The following is an 18,349-nucleotide window of genomic DNA, read 5'->3' as shown; positions in this document are numbered from 1 at the left end:
ACTTTCGGTGACATCTTATTTTAATATTTGCAGAAGTTGCAAAAATTAATTTCTGATTTTAATATTCAGTTGTTAATAAAATGATCTCAAGTTTATCACTTTATCAGTTGGTAATCCAAATACAATAAATATTTCCAAAAACATTTCAGAGCCCACAAGATATTACTCCGCTTATATGTAAAAATCCTGAATTTAGAAAATATTTATTTCAATGCGACCGGCGTGGCAAGAGCGATAATCAAATTGAAATATCTCCCGAACACAGCATTTATCGTTGCTATCACGTGGCCTGACAATTTATCTACAATCCCTGCCGAACACAACGACGCGGTACAAAACGAGCGCGCGACGCGAATGTTTTTTTACCGAAATAAGCAACACATATTATCCCGGTTATCGCATATTTGCATATCAAGATACGCATTTGCTCAAACAGCTGTGCACAGTCCACTTATTATGCAACTGATAAAACTTAAATCAATTGTACTTGCGGCGCTCCGGCTACGAGCAAACAATTGCATTACAAAAGCAACCGATCGAAGATACTGTACCATTTGCTAGATAATGCTTGATGTTGTTTATGTAATATTATTTTTGTCAGGGTAATGTCAAGGTCATAATTTTATTTATTTTATTATCGTATTAAAAAAGCAACCGATTGAAGATACTGTACCGTTTGCTAGATAATAAATAATGATGTTTATATAATATTATTTTTGTCAAGATAATGTCAAGGTTATAATTTTATTTATTTTATTATTGCGTTACAAAAGCAACCGATTAAAGATACTGCATGCTTTGCTTGCTACATATTGTGTAACGTTGTTTATGTAATATTATTTTTGTCAAGATAATGTCGAGGTTATAATTTTATTTATTTTATTATTGCAGTAGAAAAGCAACCGATCGCAGATACCGCATTGTTTGCTATATATTGCATAATCTTATTTATATAATATTATTCACGTTAATTATTACGTGATCGTATAAACGAATATAATATAAACATAAAATGGCATACAGATTGTCGGTCTCCCGTCGATCGTACGTTGTCATTGATTCCGCAGTAATAATTATGAATAACATACGCTCCACGTTAACATTTCATCCGCCGGAAGTCTGTTAATCAAATTTTCCCTTCGATCTTTCCACTCAATTAAATACGCGTTTATTGTTCTGCCCGAATACTGCAACGAGTTCGCGATCGACGCGACCAGTTCGCATTCGACACACTTTCCCCATATCGCGAACGCGCGGATTAAGAACAACAATGTTCGATCCGAAGCGAATGAAAAATGGATCGCTGCGGTGTCCATCGTCGGGCGGTCAATTAATGGAACACGCGGACCTTCGGGCGACGGTTCCAGCGTTCCGATGACAAAGTCGTGCGTGGCCGTGCGCGCGCGCGCGCGCGGACGGAAAACTTGCCGGGATGAATTTTTGGTGTCTTCCGGAACGGTTTGCCGGAAGCTTTTTAATTACGCTACGGGATAGCTTTATCAAGCGGCGTCGTTTAACAGCGGCAGGCATTCTATGGGGGGGCAGGGCATCGTTATCACGAAAAACGAAGAAATTCCGGGACGTGCAATACTCCCGGACAAGCTATGTAATAAAGACATTCCGTCGAACGACCGGCACGCAGATGTGAGTGTCATTTCTATCTTCTGCTTATGGTCTTCTTGTCCCTTCCCGGATGCCTGAGCTGCGGGACAAGCACGCCGATAGATCGATTGCGGCAACTGATTTGAAGCACGTAATTGCTACTGGATTAATGGATGATTTAATAAATGGTTATTATGTTGAATTAAAATTTTTAATTATAGTTAAGTATTTAAAAGTTAAAGTAAGATATTCGATTAAACTTGATCGTCTAAATTTAAAGCAAAGTATACAATGAAAGTTAATTATTTAAAAGTTAAAATAAAGTATTCAATTATAGTTAATTGCTTCAAAATTCAAGTATGGTATTCGATTAAAATTAATCGTTTCAAAATTCAAGTATAGTATTCGATTAAAGTTAATCATTTAAAAATGAAAATGAAGTATTAAATTAAATTTAATCATTTAAAGTTAAAGAAATAATATACGATTAAAGTTAATAATTACGAACTACTGGCTCGACGATCCAGTTGTCGACGTATTTTTATATTAATGGACAAACCCGAGCAGCTCGAATACGAAACAGTGAACGCTAGGGGAAAAACAAGCCATGCTTTTCGATTATTTTTATCCAATTAAAAATGTTCAGCATGGAAATAAAGCTCGACTTAACCGCCGTTTGTTGCAACCGAGGTAGAGAATTTTTATTCCGCATAAGGTAGTTGCGAACAATAATTTATTCGCTCGGAAATACTGCGAACAGTCTCGAATTTTTTCGACCAGAAATTATCAGAACGAGAATGTTTGCGTCGATAATAATAGTTCCAGGCTGGACCCAGTTTCGCCGAGTGCTGGCATAATTATTTAAGAGTTTGTGGAACTCATTTGACTGTATTAAAGTTGCAATATTGAAGGACGGTATTAAAGGACAGTTAATAAAATATTAAATATATTTTCGGATCGAAGAGTTGATTATGTTTGAGCAAATGAATGGTAGAAGAATTGATAAAAATATTGTTGGAATATTTATATTTTATATAAATATCTGGAGTATAGATTATAAGCTTTTCTCTGTGGTATTAGGAATTGCAAATGTTTCATTTTCGAGGACAATTATGGGAGGTTGATTTTCCTGGTCCCTGAGATTCTAATTTGTCAAGAAGACACATCAGAGAAATCTTTTTTAAATCTGCGAATATATGCGTTTTATTTAATAATTACAAGCAGAGTATATTTTGATATTTATATGAATTTTTTTATAATTATAATTGTAATTATATTTTTGACAATTTATATCTACTAATTCGTTTATTTTCAAAGAATATTCCCCCGGGCTTACATAAATGCCATAAGTGACATAAATTCCAGGGGATGACAGGGGGTGCCACAGCACACATTCCACACGATTTTTACAATCTCTCAAGCGTGACAAATCACTCCTTTAAATCCTCCTAACTGGAATCGTTTCAGTCAAAACAGCAATCTCACGATCGTCGACGCCATCGTCGCATTAAAACATTATTGTCTTCCTTCACTGCCTTTCAATATCTCAATAAAATGAATTTCTTCGTGACACCTGTTGGCGCACTGAGACACTAAAACTCGCGTTCCTCGCCACCCAAAACGACTATCACGGAATCGTAAACAGTAAAATGCAACTAACGTTATCCCGAACTCGGGATAATAAAATTTGGCGATGCCTCGCAGCATTTACATTAACAGTCAAATGGGGGATGTTTATGGGGTACGTAACTGACGAAGACAGATCACTTCGTACCATGTAAATTTTTTTTCTCCGATTTATCACTATCGTTTTTTCAATTTATCACCATCTACTTATTTAGTATCACGACTACACAATTTTTATAATTAATTTACAGAGATATCGTATTATTAAGTAAATCTTTATTATATTATTTAGTTATTTTCATACATACTGTACAAGACGTACTGGGAACTATACTGTACTGTTAGTAGAAATATTTTGTTTGAGATTATATATTTATAAAAAAATTTTGCGGGTCCTTTATAAAATCATATTTTATTTTATATTTTATTTCAACTTATATTTTACTTTATATTTATAGTTTATAGTAAAGTAGAACACTACAATGGTGCGACTATAATATTTATTATTACTCACGCAATTGAATAATTTTCGGTATGGTACCCTATTGAGAAACATATTACATGTAATGTACGGGTCGAGACGGACCCAGCTTCGCAGCCGGCAACACCGGCGCGTCCATCGGCCACGTGCCGCGATCTAATTAATTAGACGAGAGCCCAGCGCCGTCGCGTCATCGAAACACAAATACTCGTCGACTATCGGCGAGGTTCGTGGGGTGTATCCGTAGCGATTCGAGGCAAACGGCGATAAAGGGTCTCCCGCCTTTAATTAATACCGCGGAATAATTACGGGACGTACGGCGTCCCGTTCGCCGCTTTATTTTTCCGTTCATTAACCAATCGTCCGGCGCCACTTTAATATTCGATCGGCGCCCGAAGCCCCGACGAAAATTCCGTAACGTCCGCGCCCGGCCGTGTAAACACGCGGACAAATACCAGCATTTATTCGACAACCGCGTTCGTCCGTCCCCACCCCTCACTCCCCACCAGCCCGCGAGCGCGCGATACGCGCGGCGATAAACCGGCACCGTAGAACCCCCGCGCGAAAGGTCAAAGACAGAGAGCTGATACTATCCATTATTTTAATTAACGTCCCGCATCCGGAACCAGGCAGAAAGAGAGGGTGGCGCGCGAATCAAAATGCAATTTCGCCGTTGCGTAACCGTCCGACGAATGTTTGCGAGCGCGGACACCGGTCGGTGGTACGCGAGGGGGGGGGGGGGGGGGGGGGGGGGGGGGGGTGCGCGCGATCGTCCGCCGCGAGAGACGAAAAAGTGGGAGAAACGGAACGCAAAACGCTGTGGAGAAAAAGAGAGCATAACGGGGCGTGGGGGGGGGGAGGGATCGATCCGTGGCGTGACACGTGCCAAGAATAATTGACTGTTAACGCATCAATTGTCCGCGAGGTGAGTGGCAGCCGTCCGTTGTCTCCCGCGATCCCATGCGGAACTGGTCGATCGGCTCGTTGCCCGAGGGATACTGCGGGGCATTTTTCTACGCGCTTCTTTAATCTGTTACGCGCACGCCGGTGCGGTGATTTAGGAACGCGGCGCCTTCGATTAATTTCGCGGTAGGGGTGGTCGACCACGTGAACGACGCCTTTCGAGCGAATCGACGATTTTTAGGCGAAACAAGAATTGTTTGCAGCGTCTTACGTATAGGGTGGTTTGTGCAAGGTTTAAGGTTATGTTTAAGGTTATGTTTAAGGTTTCGTGTAGCTATTAAAATATGCATTCGATCATGAATTTTTTAGTATAAAAGTTTCGTGGTTTGACGATGTATAGTGAGTAGTATATTTATTTATACTGTTATTACAATTTTCTTAACCCTTTGATATACGTTGCCTTTTCACTGCGTTGATTAACCCCTATTCATCCTCAATATTTCCCTTAACAGGACCAAACAATTTTCGTTTCTTCTATCATCTTTAGTTACTTTCGTTTATAGACTTTAATAACAGAAGAGTCAAATTTGATTTCGATTTAAAATAAATTAATAATATTCGTGTATTTGGTAGATCTTGCATGAAATATTTGTCACCAGTTTGACTCGTTATTATAGTGCAAGAGGGGTTAAATGGAAGAGTATACTTCTTGTATAAAAATATGAACTTGACTTTTATTAGTCTAAAGCCGAATAATTTATTTTTTATATTTAATTTAATAATTACCCAATAACTTATATTTTATATTTATTTCAATAGTTACGACATAATTTATTTCTTATATCTATTTTAATAGTTACGGAATAATTTATTTTCTAAAATAGAGAAAGCGAGAAAGAAAATTCTCATTGTAAAAAGAATATATTAATACAATTATACCTTATTCGTATACAGGTACCGTTGCAATTTTAAAATCCGCGTGCATCTGATTTACGCCGATCGGCCGAACGAGAACGGAAACAGCCACCGGAACGAAGCAAGAAGCAAATGAAAATACGTCCGGCAACAAAATACCTGTTTTTCGAAATAATCGATGACTTCGCCGCATTTTTGTCAACGGCCGACGATTCGTGCACAGCCGCAAATGCGAGCGGAGCTGTATATTTAATTCTCCTCTCTCTCTCTCTCTCTCTCTCGCTCTCTCTCTCTCTCTCTATGTAGTATTTCGATTCTCATTCTCCGCGCGCTTCCACAATTCCATCGACTCCAATATAACGCAGGATAAAACAACATTGTTCAAACAATTATTGAACTCGTAACGTAAACGCGGCTGTACTATTCGTCGATGATGCACGATTTTATTCGAGGCTGACCTGTATTGCTCAATTTTATTGTGCGTACCAACGCGAAGCGATTTAACACGTTCGCCGGTTACACGAATTGACGAGCCCGCTGTATGCGCCGTGTGGTTCCATAGTGATTGGATACTGGACGCATAGTTAAATTTAATAAAGAAAAATCAGGGTCGTTTGTTTCGTTCGCGAGATCAGTTACGTTCGTTGGATGTGAGTGAAGTTTTCAGTGGTTCGTGAGGGGTCGACGTGACAAGAGTTTTGGCGGCATCGATGTAAATACAATTATATAGTCTAGTAAATATATTAGTAAATACTATTAGTGCCATCTATATATTAGTAAATATATTAGTAAATACTATTAATATAATTTATATACTAGTAAATATATCAGTAAATACCATTAGTGTAATTCATACACTAGTAAATATATTAAATAAATACTATTAGTAAGTACTATTAGTATAATTATAATAAGTAAATAGTTAGAGCGATTATATATCGTCGCTAATTCGACGAGCAGAGATTCAAGAAAAGCGTATTCTCGGCGCGATCGAATATTTATTCACAATGCGCGAAAGATGGATTTCACATAACCTAGACCATCTCCATCCAAACAACGACCTGGGCGACACGCGCGTGATGCCGGCAAACGTGTCGAACAGCTACATTCGAATTTTAAGATGGAGACGAATTTCGCGGTGGAAGTTTCCTCCGGCGGAAGTTCGCCGATCGTAAACAGCGAAGTCGTTTGCTGACGACCGAACATTTTTTTACGCCCTGTACACGGCCGAGGGAGGGAGGGGGGGGGGGCTAAATGTTCCCAAGAACATTTGTTGGGTAGCCGTGGCCTAGAGCTATTGATCTTCCCCGGGGTAACTGAGACACCCGGGCAAAAGAAAATTATCCAGGATATCCCGTCGGATGCTCGGCGATAGATGAGATATTCGGGAACTCGATTTCGCCGGGGTGGGGGGGCGGCACGGCGCCGTCTTTCGGAAATTTTCGATTAACGCCGGTAATGATCGAAATAAACCGATAAACAATTTGCCGTCGGTACGGAATTCTTAATTGGCTCATCTATCCGGCTCGCATCCAGCGGTGACCCCCCCAACGACAACGAGTAATTTTCGTTCTACACGGGGCCCGTATCACAATCCCCCCCTCCGACGCAATATGCCACTTTTTAATAATGCCCTGCTTTGTCCGCAGATCTCGTTTAGATTAAGCACGCCCGTTCGGTTTAAATGCAGATGCCGTGCGTTTATTTGAAAAATGAACGTTCCGTTAACATAATTACATTTATTCGCGACGCTGTTATTTCCTATGCGCGACGATTCTTTAAGGCTGAAAATACTTCGCCGATTTTACAATATTACGAACGATTTTTGATTTCGTAAACGTGATTACCGAACGTATTTACCATTAAAGAATTTATTCTTATTACGCGCGCTTTCCAATAGATGCGACTATCGATTACCGATATTGCATCGATATCATTTTCATAGCTAACGATATATCGATAATATCGTTAAAATATCGTTAAGGCAAATGGAGAGACCGATCGTAGAGTTTTATCGTGACGCGTATTTTACTTACTGTAAATTGCGAATGTTATGTTGTGAACGTGCGTACGGTGGCCCGCAAAAATGCTCTAATACTTATTCAAATACAGTAACATTTTTGAAACTGAACTAAATGTTGTTTTCTTTAAATTTTGCAATGACGGAAAGCAAATAAGAATGCTCGATTTTTAATTTTTTTGTTAGTGTTTAGGTATCACTTTAGCTTAGGTAATAAATGTGAACAAAAATAAGAGCACCTGTAATCAGTACAAATAGAAGTGGAAACGTTTAATTGATTCTAGAACTACCATACTCATCAAAATGGCGGATATGCAATTTCTTATTTCCAAATTACTACGATCATCAGGCAGTAATCTTTTGTTATAACAATTAATCGAAGACCTGACAAATGCAATCTTGTTATTTAGAAACTAATCACTTCGAGTACCTGGACCTCAGTTCCAACGTTAAACAATAAATTCATCGTCCACCAAAGCTTCGGAGCTTCCGTTCACCTTAACGATGTCATAGATATATTAAACCATCGGTAACGTATCGACATTATCGATATATTTATCGAAAACGATGTCGATACCCGCACCTCTAATATCTTCTTCACATCCACAAATAAAAGATAGAATTAAAGATACAAGATATTAGGTTGGTGCATATGAAATGTCGGATGTTTACGTAAATATATAAAACTGTATATCCTTTTTCAAAATCTGTTGATTTAATTAATATATTCAACCTTTTCAACAAGATATCAATACAGAAATGCCTGTCTTAAACAAATTCTGATCTTTAGAATTAATAAACTCTGATATGGAATATTTCAAAGTGTCTTCATTTATATACTATTTAGCCCGTCAAAACTCGGGCGGATATTGAGCAGTTTTAGGACAGTGTTGTCATTATACGTTGTTCGGCTCAGGAATGTGACAGCGACCTGTCATAAATAATGTCGGGATTAAGAGAAATAGAACGAACTCCAGCATGAAAAACGTAAACACTTGAGTTTTTCGTCTCTGACGTCAGCTCTCCTACGTTGCCAATAGGTTCGCCCTCGGCGCGTGGCTGTTCCATTACAAACCGCGCGAAGCATGTTGACCAGCTCTGCGCTCGCATTTTACCGCATTTTCGTAACTTCCCCTCTACCTCTCGGACGTTAGAGACCCTGGCGGACGGCTGGCGGATATATCCGCCCAAGCGTGTTTACCGCTGCGGACCGCTGGCGGATATATCCGCCCAAAATACTGCGCGCTCCAATACCCGTCGTCCACAGCGACGCTCGCCCGTCGAGCGCCGCCGTCCGAAGCCACTTCCACTGGAAATCTGAAATAAATCTTCTGGCTTATAGTATTTCTATCTTATGCGATAAAGTGCATTTTATTAGGTTGGTGCATATGAATACTATATACATACTATTTATCCTGTACGAACACTATATACTATTTAGCCCGTAAAAACTGTCCCAAATGTTTAAAATAGCGAAAGTCGCTTGGCGAAAGATCTATATTTTATAAAATTTTATATTTTACTTCATTTAATTTCGCAATTGTTTTGTACGACGAATGCGTAGTTTTGTGGGCTAAACAGTATGTAAATGGAGACAGTCTGAAAAATACCATACTACAGTTTATTGATCCAAAAAATCAGAATTTCTTGAAGACAGACATTTATGAATTAAAGTCGCGTTGGGAAAAGTGTATTGAAACAAATGGGGCACATTTTGATTAAATTAATAGCTTTTGAAAAAAGATATGCAGTTTTATATACTCGCTTAAAAATCCGACATTTCATATGCGCCAACCCAATAGAATTAAATAAAATTAGAAAGATGGTCCGCGCATCCGCGATATCAAAATAAAATAAAAGCAAATAATTTTCACCAAATTCGCCGGCATGATCTTTTACACGTACCACGGACGAAACAATGAAACAAACCGGACCGCGATTCCCCTAAAATCTATCAACAATGTCACGTCTGCGATTTATCTGCGGGTTGCAAACGACACAATCAGCCCGCGCGCGCCGGCCGGTTGATCGATGTTACAAGAGCGCGCGCGCGCGCGCGCGCGAGCAAGTTGCGACGATAAAAGGACGCGATTGCGGGATTTTCAATATTTTATTCGCGCAAACTGTTGTTGCGTAGAGGGAGGGGGTGGGGGGTGAAAGGGTGCGTTAAATGAAAGATAAACGCGAGCGCGCGCGCGCGCGTTCGGCTGCGTGCACGCGGCGACCGGTTTTTATGTATTCCGGGGGCGGCGCCGTCGCGGCAATCGGTGAATTACGCGAATTGAAAAACCATCCGGGGGGGTTTCATGAATTTCTCGATAATTTATCGATTAAGCCGCGCGCGGAATACGAAAGCCGGCGTTTCGGTGGTCGAGAACTATCGCCACCCTCCCCCCTCGTCCACCCCCTCTCGACGGTCGATTAAAATTCGCGTCACACTCGTCAGATTTCGCGCGAACTCTCCAAGTATACCGCGTTGCCTCGGAGCCCCCGCCAAATTTCGTAATCGCCTTTCGATAATGGCCGCGCTCTTGTTTTCGCGATGTTGCCATCGAGATAATCTGTTTCCGGCCCAAGTGATCTCGTGTCAAAATTCGCGCGCCCGATGCGTAATGTTATATTTTACTTGGTCGGGATTAGTTCAAATCCCTCAAATCCTACCAACCGCGATACAATAATTAATACAACAATCCTTCGACAATATCAGTTTTTCAACTCTCTACCGAGCCGACATCAACAGCGGCACAATTGAATCCCGTCTCCACAAATTTTGATCCGTCCAATAAGCTTCCGAGATCAGCCCGAAAATACGGCGGGAAATACAGCGCGCCGATACGAGCGAAACACATTCCTTCGCCGGTCCGTCGCTTCCTCCGGGAGGATCCCTCAAAGAGTTCTCGCCGCGCGTTCTCTTTTGTTGCCGGGACGGAACACGTCCGTTCCACCGTGTAAACCGAAGTTAAGTCTCTTACAATGCGCGGGGGCCGGCCCGGTCGCCGAGAAAGTAGCCCCCGATACTTCTCCGCCACGTGAACACACACACACACACACACACACACACACACACACAGACCCCGCTGGGAGAACGAAAATTTCATTTTCTCGTTCGTTTACAGAATTCTTTTGGAATCGTTACGTCTCCGAGCGGAATCGAATAATACGCGGACGTTGGCCGGCTGAATTTTTAGCACGCGGATAAAGATCGGGAGGAAGTTGGATGCCCGGCACGCGTGAGAAATGTATTTTTGTTTCCGCCCGCGCGCGGATTCGGAGTTTCGGGACGCTCGCGAAATCCGTTTTGCGAATCGACGGGAATTACGGGGTGACTCGCTCCTAAATTCGACGCTACGCGGCGACTAATTTTTATTTATTTCTAGTTTATATAATTTGATTTACTTTTATTTTAGTATAATTTAATTTATTTTCATTTCACTTAATTTGAGTTATTTTTGTTTTATATTATTTGATCTATATTTATTTTTAGCTAATTCGATTTATTTTTAATTCTATCTAACTTGATTGATTTTTATTTTTATCTAACTTGATTGATTTTTATTTTTATCTAACTCGATTTATTGTTATTTTTATCTTATTACATAGAGACTATGGGAAATTCATCGTAGCTCGGTAATTTAATAGTTAACAAGCATACTCTTAAACTTCAAATCGTCTCGAAACAGTAAATTACATCAAAGTAAATTTAATGAAAAGGTCACGGACTTCCTTGCTACATTTCGCTATCAATCCCAGGCGCGTTAACGACAACGAGCTCGCGCGAGGGTAAAGTGTCGCGCGGATTAAACCGAGCGTGCGGTGGTCAGCCAAGATTGCAGGGGAAAAAAGAAAGAAAGAGAGAAAGAGGAAGAAGAAGAAGAAGAAGAAGAAGAAGAAAGAATCCCCGTAACAATGCGGGAAGCGCCTGCGCGGTCTAAGATAGTATACTTCTGCATACAGATGGGCTTATTAAGCGGAAATCCGCAAATGGAGGAACGCATAAAGCACTGTCCGCCGCTCGTTGTCTGATTAAGCATGCAACGCCGGGCTCCGCGGCGTAGCTTCGGCGCTTTCGTTACGGTGACCGGTCGGCGCCGATATACATACGACACACGTGAAACGCGTAAAGTCGGCGGGAACCGCCACTTTGATTTCACCTGCACCCGGTACGCGATCGTTTAGGAATGCTTGCTCGGCAAAGTAGCACGTAAAAGCGTTTAATTGGATGCGAGCTCTGTGTTTGATTAATGCCGGCGAAAACGCTATTCGCAGTTCAAAAGGTACACCGCCGCGCGCACACGCCCCGTAGCTCGCGATACCGTCCAAGTTTCAGGTGTGCACCCATTCGGCATTGTGCCGCCTCAATAATCGCTCGAGCAACCGCGGTTACGATTCCACTGTCTTATTGTTGCTATTCCCGCGCCGCTGTAAAGGCTAATTTGCGCGCGGCTTATATATATTTTAATTCTAAATATTAGGATTATTGTTCCATTTTTACGATTTTCTCACTTTACAATTTCTCTTAATTTCATTTAGATGGCAGCAGTCAAATAGATCATTAATATTTCGTATGTTATAATTTACTATCTTCTTTTCAGCTTTTTTCCTTTTCTATTCCATTACACTATAATACGGTTTTTATAAAAAAAAGTATAACATAAAAGTCGACTGTAAATTATTTCTAAAAATGTTGTAAATATTCGAAAGAAACATCGAAAAATCTTGGCAAAGTAGCAATGCCTTAAAAAATATTATAAAACATCAGTGATCAATTCCTTTAAATAAACTTTGATAAAATCTTGGGTCAATTGAGTATTCAAAATTAAAAAATTATTATAGTATAATAATAGTACTATTATAATCATATTTATATATTATTATATGTCTGTTATAATCGGACTCGTACATACGAGTCGCACGGACGTCGACTATGGTCGTCACCGGGCAACGGAAGGGTTAAAATAATGCGTCGACCAGGGACACGTTCGTCGCGCGGGCGATCCTCTCGAGTAAGTCGAGGGACGGCAACCGGAAAACCGAAAGAAGAGGAAAGAAAGGGAAGAGACGCTTAACTCGCTCGGCGGGCCCGGTCATTCAACATCGCTGACGGCTGTTAAGCAAGCTGCTGTTCCACGGAACTATTTTCACCGTGCTTTCGCGGAGAACTTCAAAACAGCGAGCTGTAAAAATAGCGGTGCACGAGGGGGAACAGTTGGTTCCCATCGGTTAAATGTTTTTCCTGTATCCCGGATAATGCGCGTTAAACGAGAACCTAGAAGAAGACTCCGACCCACGTTGTTGATCATACTTCTCGAAACTATTGCAGGGTTTTTCCCAGTATCAAAGGCGGAATCGTCGAGAGTGAGCGTAAAATACTTATAACAGTGAGAAGATACGATTTATTTAGATCTATAATTTTTATTGTAGTTGAGTCTGTAGTATTTTATTTTATTAATTTATTTCTCAGAAGAGTGTCTTTAGAATTTTAATAATTTCGAAATGATCGTTTGGTATAGTTCGGTGTCAAGCTATAATCAAAGTTATGTTTGCGTATGTATATAGCATTTTACTAGATATAAATATTTTATTATATAATATTTTGTTAATTAATTTCTCATGAGAGTGTCTCTATAATTTTGATAATTGTGAAATGTTCATTTGGTATTAATCAGTGCCAAGCTACAATCAAATTTATCTTCGTTTAAGTACAGTGTTTTACTAGGTATATAATGTTTTATAACAATACTGAAAACGGTCGATTTGTATTCTACACAGTGTTCGAGAAATAAGTTTGGAGATTCGTGCGAAGGTTACCATAAAACGTGATCGCGCGATCGTAAACGAATTCATGGCACACCAAAATAATATTGAAAGAAGTTTATACGGGACGGTCTTCCTAAGATGACGTATGCGATTACTGTCAAAGTTTGGGGACGTATGGGGAAATTATTCATATGAAAAATATTCGGATTGGAGGAGACCGTCATATGGTGGGAACGACTGTTCCATGGCCAGAGATTTAAGGAGATCCCGAAACCGACCGCGCTTTTATACAAAAGGAATATCTATTGCCTTATCACGATACCGCTGGAAAAAATCGCATTGTTCATAATTCTTAACATGGGTGCGCATAAAATATATATCGATATTTTTAATATAATGTTTACGAAAAATCCCACGAAATTAAAATTTTCTAAAATATTGTGAAATACAGAAAATAAACAAAAATATATCGTTTCTTTCAATAATTTTCGATAAGGTAAAAATAGTGTAAAATTATATTTATACCTCTCATTTATCTTTGTTATAAAAGCACGTGAAAGAAATAAAAATACAGCCATGGCATATATATTAATATTATGTCCTAAAATAACTAAAAATAAAGAAAATTAATTGCGAATAATTTTCTTGTGAACTATTTTAAAAATATGATCTCATAAATATAATATTTCCTTGTCAAAAATCTAAGTGCTACCCAAAATAAAATAGACTATTTCATATCTATCATTTGAGACAATAGGTTAACCTCTATTCCGAAGACTATAGCTGCCCAACTGCATAATACTTCGCAGCGATGCGCAATATGGAATGATTGTTGAATCGCAATCAGTTGGCTGCAAACATCTGAATCACTCCGTGATATTAGGGAACGTTGAAGGCATAAGCTGTAAGCCGTAAGGGAGTCATCAACTATGTTCATAATCGAGAAATTCTGTCGTCATATAAGTCGGCAGCAAACGATGCAACACAGTGCAGTCGGGGACCCTCTGAATTTCAGATAGAGGAATCCGTGTCTCTCCCTGTCTCTCGTCCATCGTCCCCTGTAATTTATCCGACAGCAAACAACACTATAGGACACCCATACTGTCTCGTTATTAGATCCAGGATATTATGCATTTCATTATTGCATTGTCGAGCTCATGCATTTATGGCAACGGCGATTGTTCGAACCGCAAGGAAATCAGGAAGCGAGATATCGTCCTGAATTTCATGGCAACTTATAACGTTAAAAAAAAATCAATTAATAGTAATATAATTTTTACTTTGACTTTAGGAAAATAAATTAATAGCAACGCAATTTTTATTATTATCCTAAGCGAATCCTGGATGTCTTGAATTATCGGTCCTGGATGTCCTGATCAATAATTTTTATTTATGGATATTTATCTGTGCATACGGTATATTATACTATATTATAATCTATTAATACTATTCGACTCTAATTTATCAAAGGAATAAATTTATTGCAGTTTCAATTATTGACAATATTCTTGATTAGGGAATAGTTGATTGTAATGGACTAATTGCAATGCTGTAATATTGTTGGGCATAGAAATGAATTATTTCCGATTAGATTTACAATAGATTACTATTAAACCTATGACCTATGAACCTATTAACGCCACGATGGGTCACGATAATAACTTAAAAAACACATTCAACAATGTCGAAATAATTTACAGACAAAAACTGTTCGCAAAGTTATGAAAATAAAATTCTGATTCATTTCATACATTTGCTGCACAACTATTTAACACAAATTCTCTGACAAGAAAATTGAAAAAAAAAAATCATTGAGCTTTTAACACGACATTACAAATTATGAATTATTTAAAAAATGAGCTGAAGTTATTAATAGCATTAATAACATTTCTGAATAAAACTTTGATCGATTATTACATAATAAAACGTTGCATTTACTTCAAAATCGACAAGAATTCGTGTCTATCAATGCTAACGATGAAGTCGATATCAATATCGAAAAATAAATTATTATGCAATACCGACTGGATCTTGTTTCGAAAACGGTACCACCCTGTATGAGACACAGAACGATCTGCGAACAGCAGAAAGCCAGGGAACACGTTCGGCGCAGACGTTTTCGGCCCGCTAACCTTCAAAATTACGAAATTGTGAATGGGTGCGTTCGCGGCGAAGTCGATCTGCGAATGCAACGTCAATGGGACGGGTACGACACAGTCCGGACAGTCCTCGGAGTGCGAGTTCTCCTCGAAGAGCTTTCTGTCCGCGTGCAAGCCGGCGGTCAAAGCGGTGGTGCGATCAAGATGCGGTTTCCGGCGCATGTTTATTTCCCTCACCGTTATACTGGTCGTGATGGCGGTCCTTTATTGCTGGAGTTGTCCTCGAGCGACCGCGTTCCGTTTATGCCTGAGAAATCAATTCCGCTATGAGACGGAAGTCCTTCCACCCCGTCTCATCTCGATGGTGGATGAACTCCCTCCTCGTCAAGACAGTGTCGTCCAGGAAGAAGAGGCTGCCTCGGTGGAGCCAGAGGTTGCCGTTTCAGACGTAACAATCACCCCGGAAGAGGACGAGGAGGCCTAAGAATCCGCTTGCGATAACTTGGAAGAAGGAGATTATTCAATGAAGTTATCATCTTCTCTTGGTAACCTCTATGTTGGCTGGAATAATAGATTCATGGTTACTTAAATTACGTTTTCGGCATTCTTGTAGAATCGTCATGACAGTGCTAAAAGTTGGTGTGCTAGAAATTGCTAGAAAAATGACAACAGGTAAACGAAGCTATGAAAATGTTAGTGGAAGATCCTGCTAAGATCATTGACATAGTTATGACAGATTTGTCTAATTTTATTTGGGACGCTATAAGTGGATATGGTTTAAAGAGAGAAGCGCTTGATTTGTACGAAGGACTGTTTAATATTTAAATAAATGTAGTCGAAGACGAATAACAACGACTGCATATGAACTATTCTGTTGTGTCATTTACAGCATACAAATATGTTTCTGGTAATTGAATTGGGTAAGAAGATTTACTGACGCGTTTATTTTAAATAATAGTCTAGTGATTTTCACACTTTTCATTCGGTTCAATTACCAGCGTAATTAGAATGTAATTTGACGGACATCGTGGTATAGTATTCTATGCAATTTATATTATTATATTTGTATTATTATTAGTATATTTCTGCACGATTTAATTTTAATTCTATATGATATATTTCAAGTAATTCTTTGACTAAACATTTGTTTGTTGCCAGTTATTACTATTCAAAGAAATACCTATACTTAAACTATTACTATACTTCGTACCAACATCAATAGTATCTCCTTAGCATAGTAAAATTTCATAAAACAGCAAAATCTCGTCCCACACGTAAAAATACAACGATGCAACAAAGACCTTCTTTGTAAATAACTATCTAACCGAAGAGTAAAAATTTCTTTCAAATATAAAAGCATAAAATAGCAAAGATTTTCTTCGCTTAAAAACTAATTTTACAAACGAGTCTGCGAAACTATAAATTTTACAAACGCGGGCATACAATGTAGAATCGATTAAGTCCCGTCGAGAGGACGATAGAGAAATCGTGCTCCCAGGACAAACAAAGTATGTATATCCGAAGATTCTCGACACGCGGATGCAGAAAACGACGGAAGCTTTGATCCCGGATAACGAATGCGGCAGCGGGCGGAACGCAGGAGCGTAACGTATGTACATAAATCCGTGTCCGAAACAGTGGGGTCGACCTGCATTTTTCATCTGCGGCATTATTCGAAGCGAAATAATGTTACCTTTCACGGTGCGGCGCTGATAGCGGCCGCTGTCGTAATAGCCGCGCTCGATGGGCCGGAACGCCATGGATGGACCATGAACGTTGTTACAGCGCAGCCGGGCGATTGTGACGCTTTAGTCGAACTCTTATCCGCGATAGACGAATGCCCGTCGACAACATAATATACAATATAATAAAATAGCTATCTGAAAACGTCGAATTTTCTCTCAATTTTCTGATATTAAAAAAACGTTGACAAATACGTGACGACACTATAATCTTCTTTGAAATATAATAAAGCTCCTAACAAAGTGAACAAATTGTTCGTTGATTCCATTTTCTATACATTAATTAATAAAAATTCACACGGTGATCCAGTGATTATTATACAAATTTTTGCGAAAGTAGAGTTTAAATTAACCATCCAGGATCCGAATGTTTTATACGGGTATTTTTATCGAATATCAATCTTGAGATTAATAAACCAATAACAAATATAATCGAGTGCGTTTAGATTTATTTGCGTTGGTCAATGGTTAACGACACTCGTTGCCTCCGCTAGTGTTTGCTCGTTAATGACGGCGCAGTTTGACGAAGAAATTCATCATCGATTCGAACGAAAGCAATTGGGCGTTGTCGCTATAATTGCAAATGATGCCACTGATTGGAACTTTGTCGATCCGACTTTCGAGCATCATCGACGCTGACGGTTGCATGCACACTTTTACGTGCGCCGCGCCGCGACGGACGGAAATCATGCGAAAATAAATGGTTAATTAGCTGCGCTCCGCTCCGGGTTTTGATCTGCGATTCCGCGGATCGCCGACGAAATCGTTTTCTAATCGATACGATCGCATAATCGCGCCCGGTACAACAAAGTCGAATCGGACGATTTGTTTTCGCTTCGTTTTGCACGTTCGCGCAACTTTTCCAGGGCCCGCCCTGTCACGGGTTTTAATTTAAATCTTACTATTTCGTGTCGCGACAACGGCGGACGTAGTTTAAGTGGTTACAATAATTTCAACGCGAACGCAATAAAAGACAGATTAAGCTTTCCGCTGCGTTCTCGTCGTAAATCCGTTGGATAGTTCTGCGATTCATCTTCGTTTCTGCCGCGAAACAAATTTCGCGGAATTTGATCAAGTCTCCTTTATTTATGAATAGTATGTATATATATATATATATATATATATTTATATAACGACGTCAAATATGTATATCCTATAATTTATAGTGCACTTGGTTTGCCTGACGTGACCTTCTAGGTGCTCT

The sequence above is a fragment of the Augochlora pura genome, chromosome 2 (genome assembly GCF_028453695.1).
Source record: "Augochlora pura isolate Apur16 chromosome 2, APUR_v2.2.1, whole genome shotgun sequence".
NCBI classification, from domain to species: Eukaryota; Metazoa; Arthropoda; class Insecta; order Hymenoptera; family Halictidae; genus Augochlora; species Augochlora pura.
Note: the sequence above shows the minus strand (reverse complement) of the source record.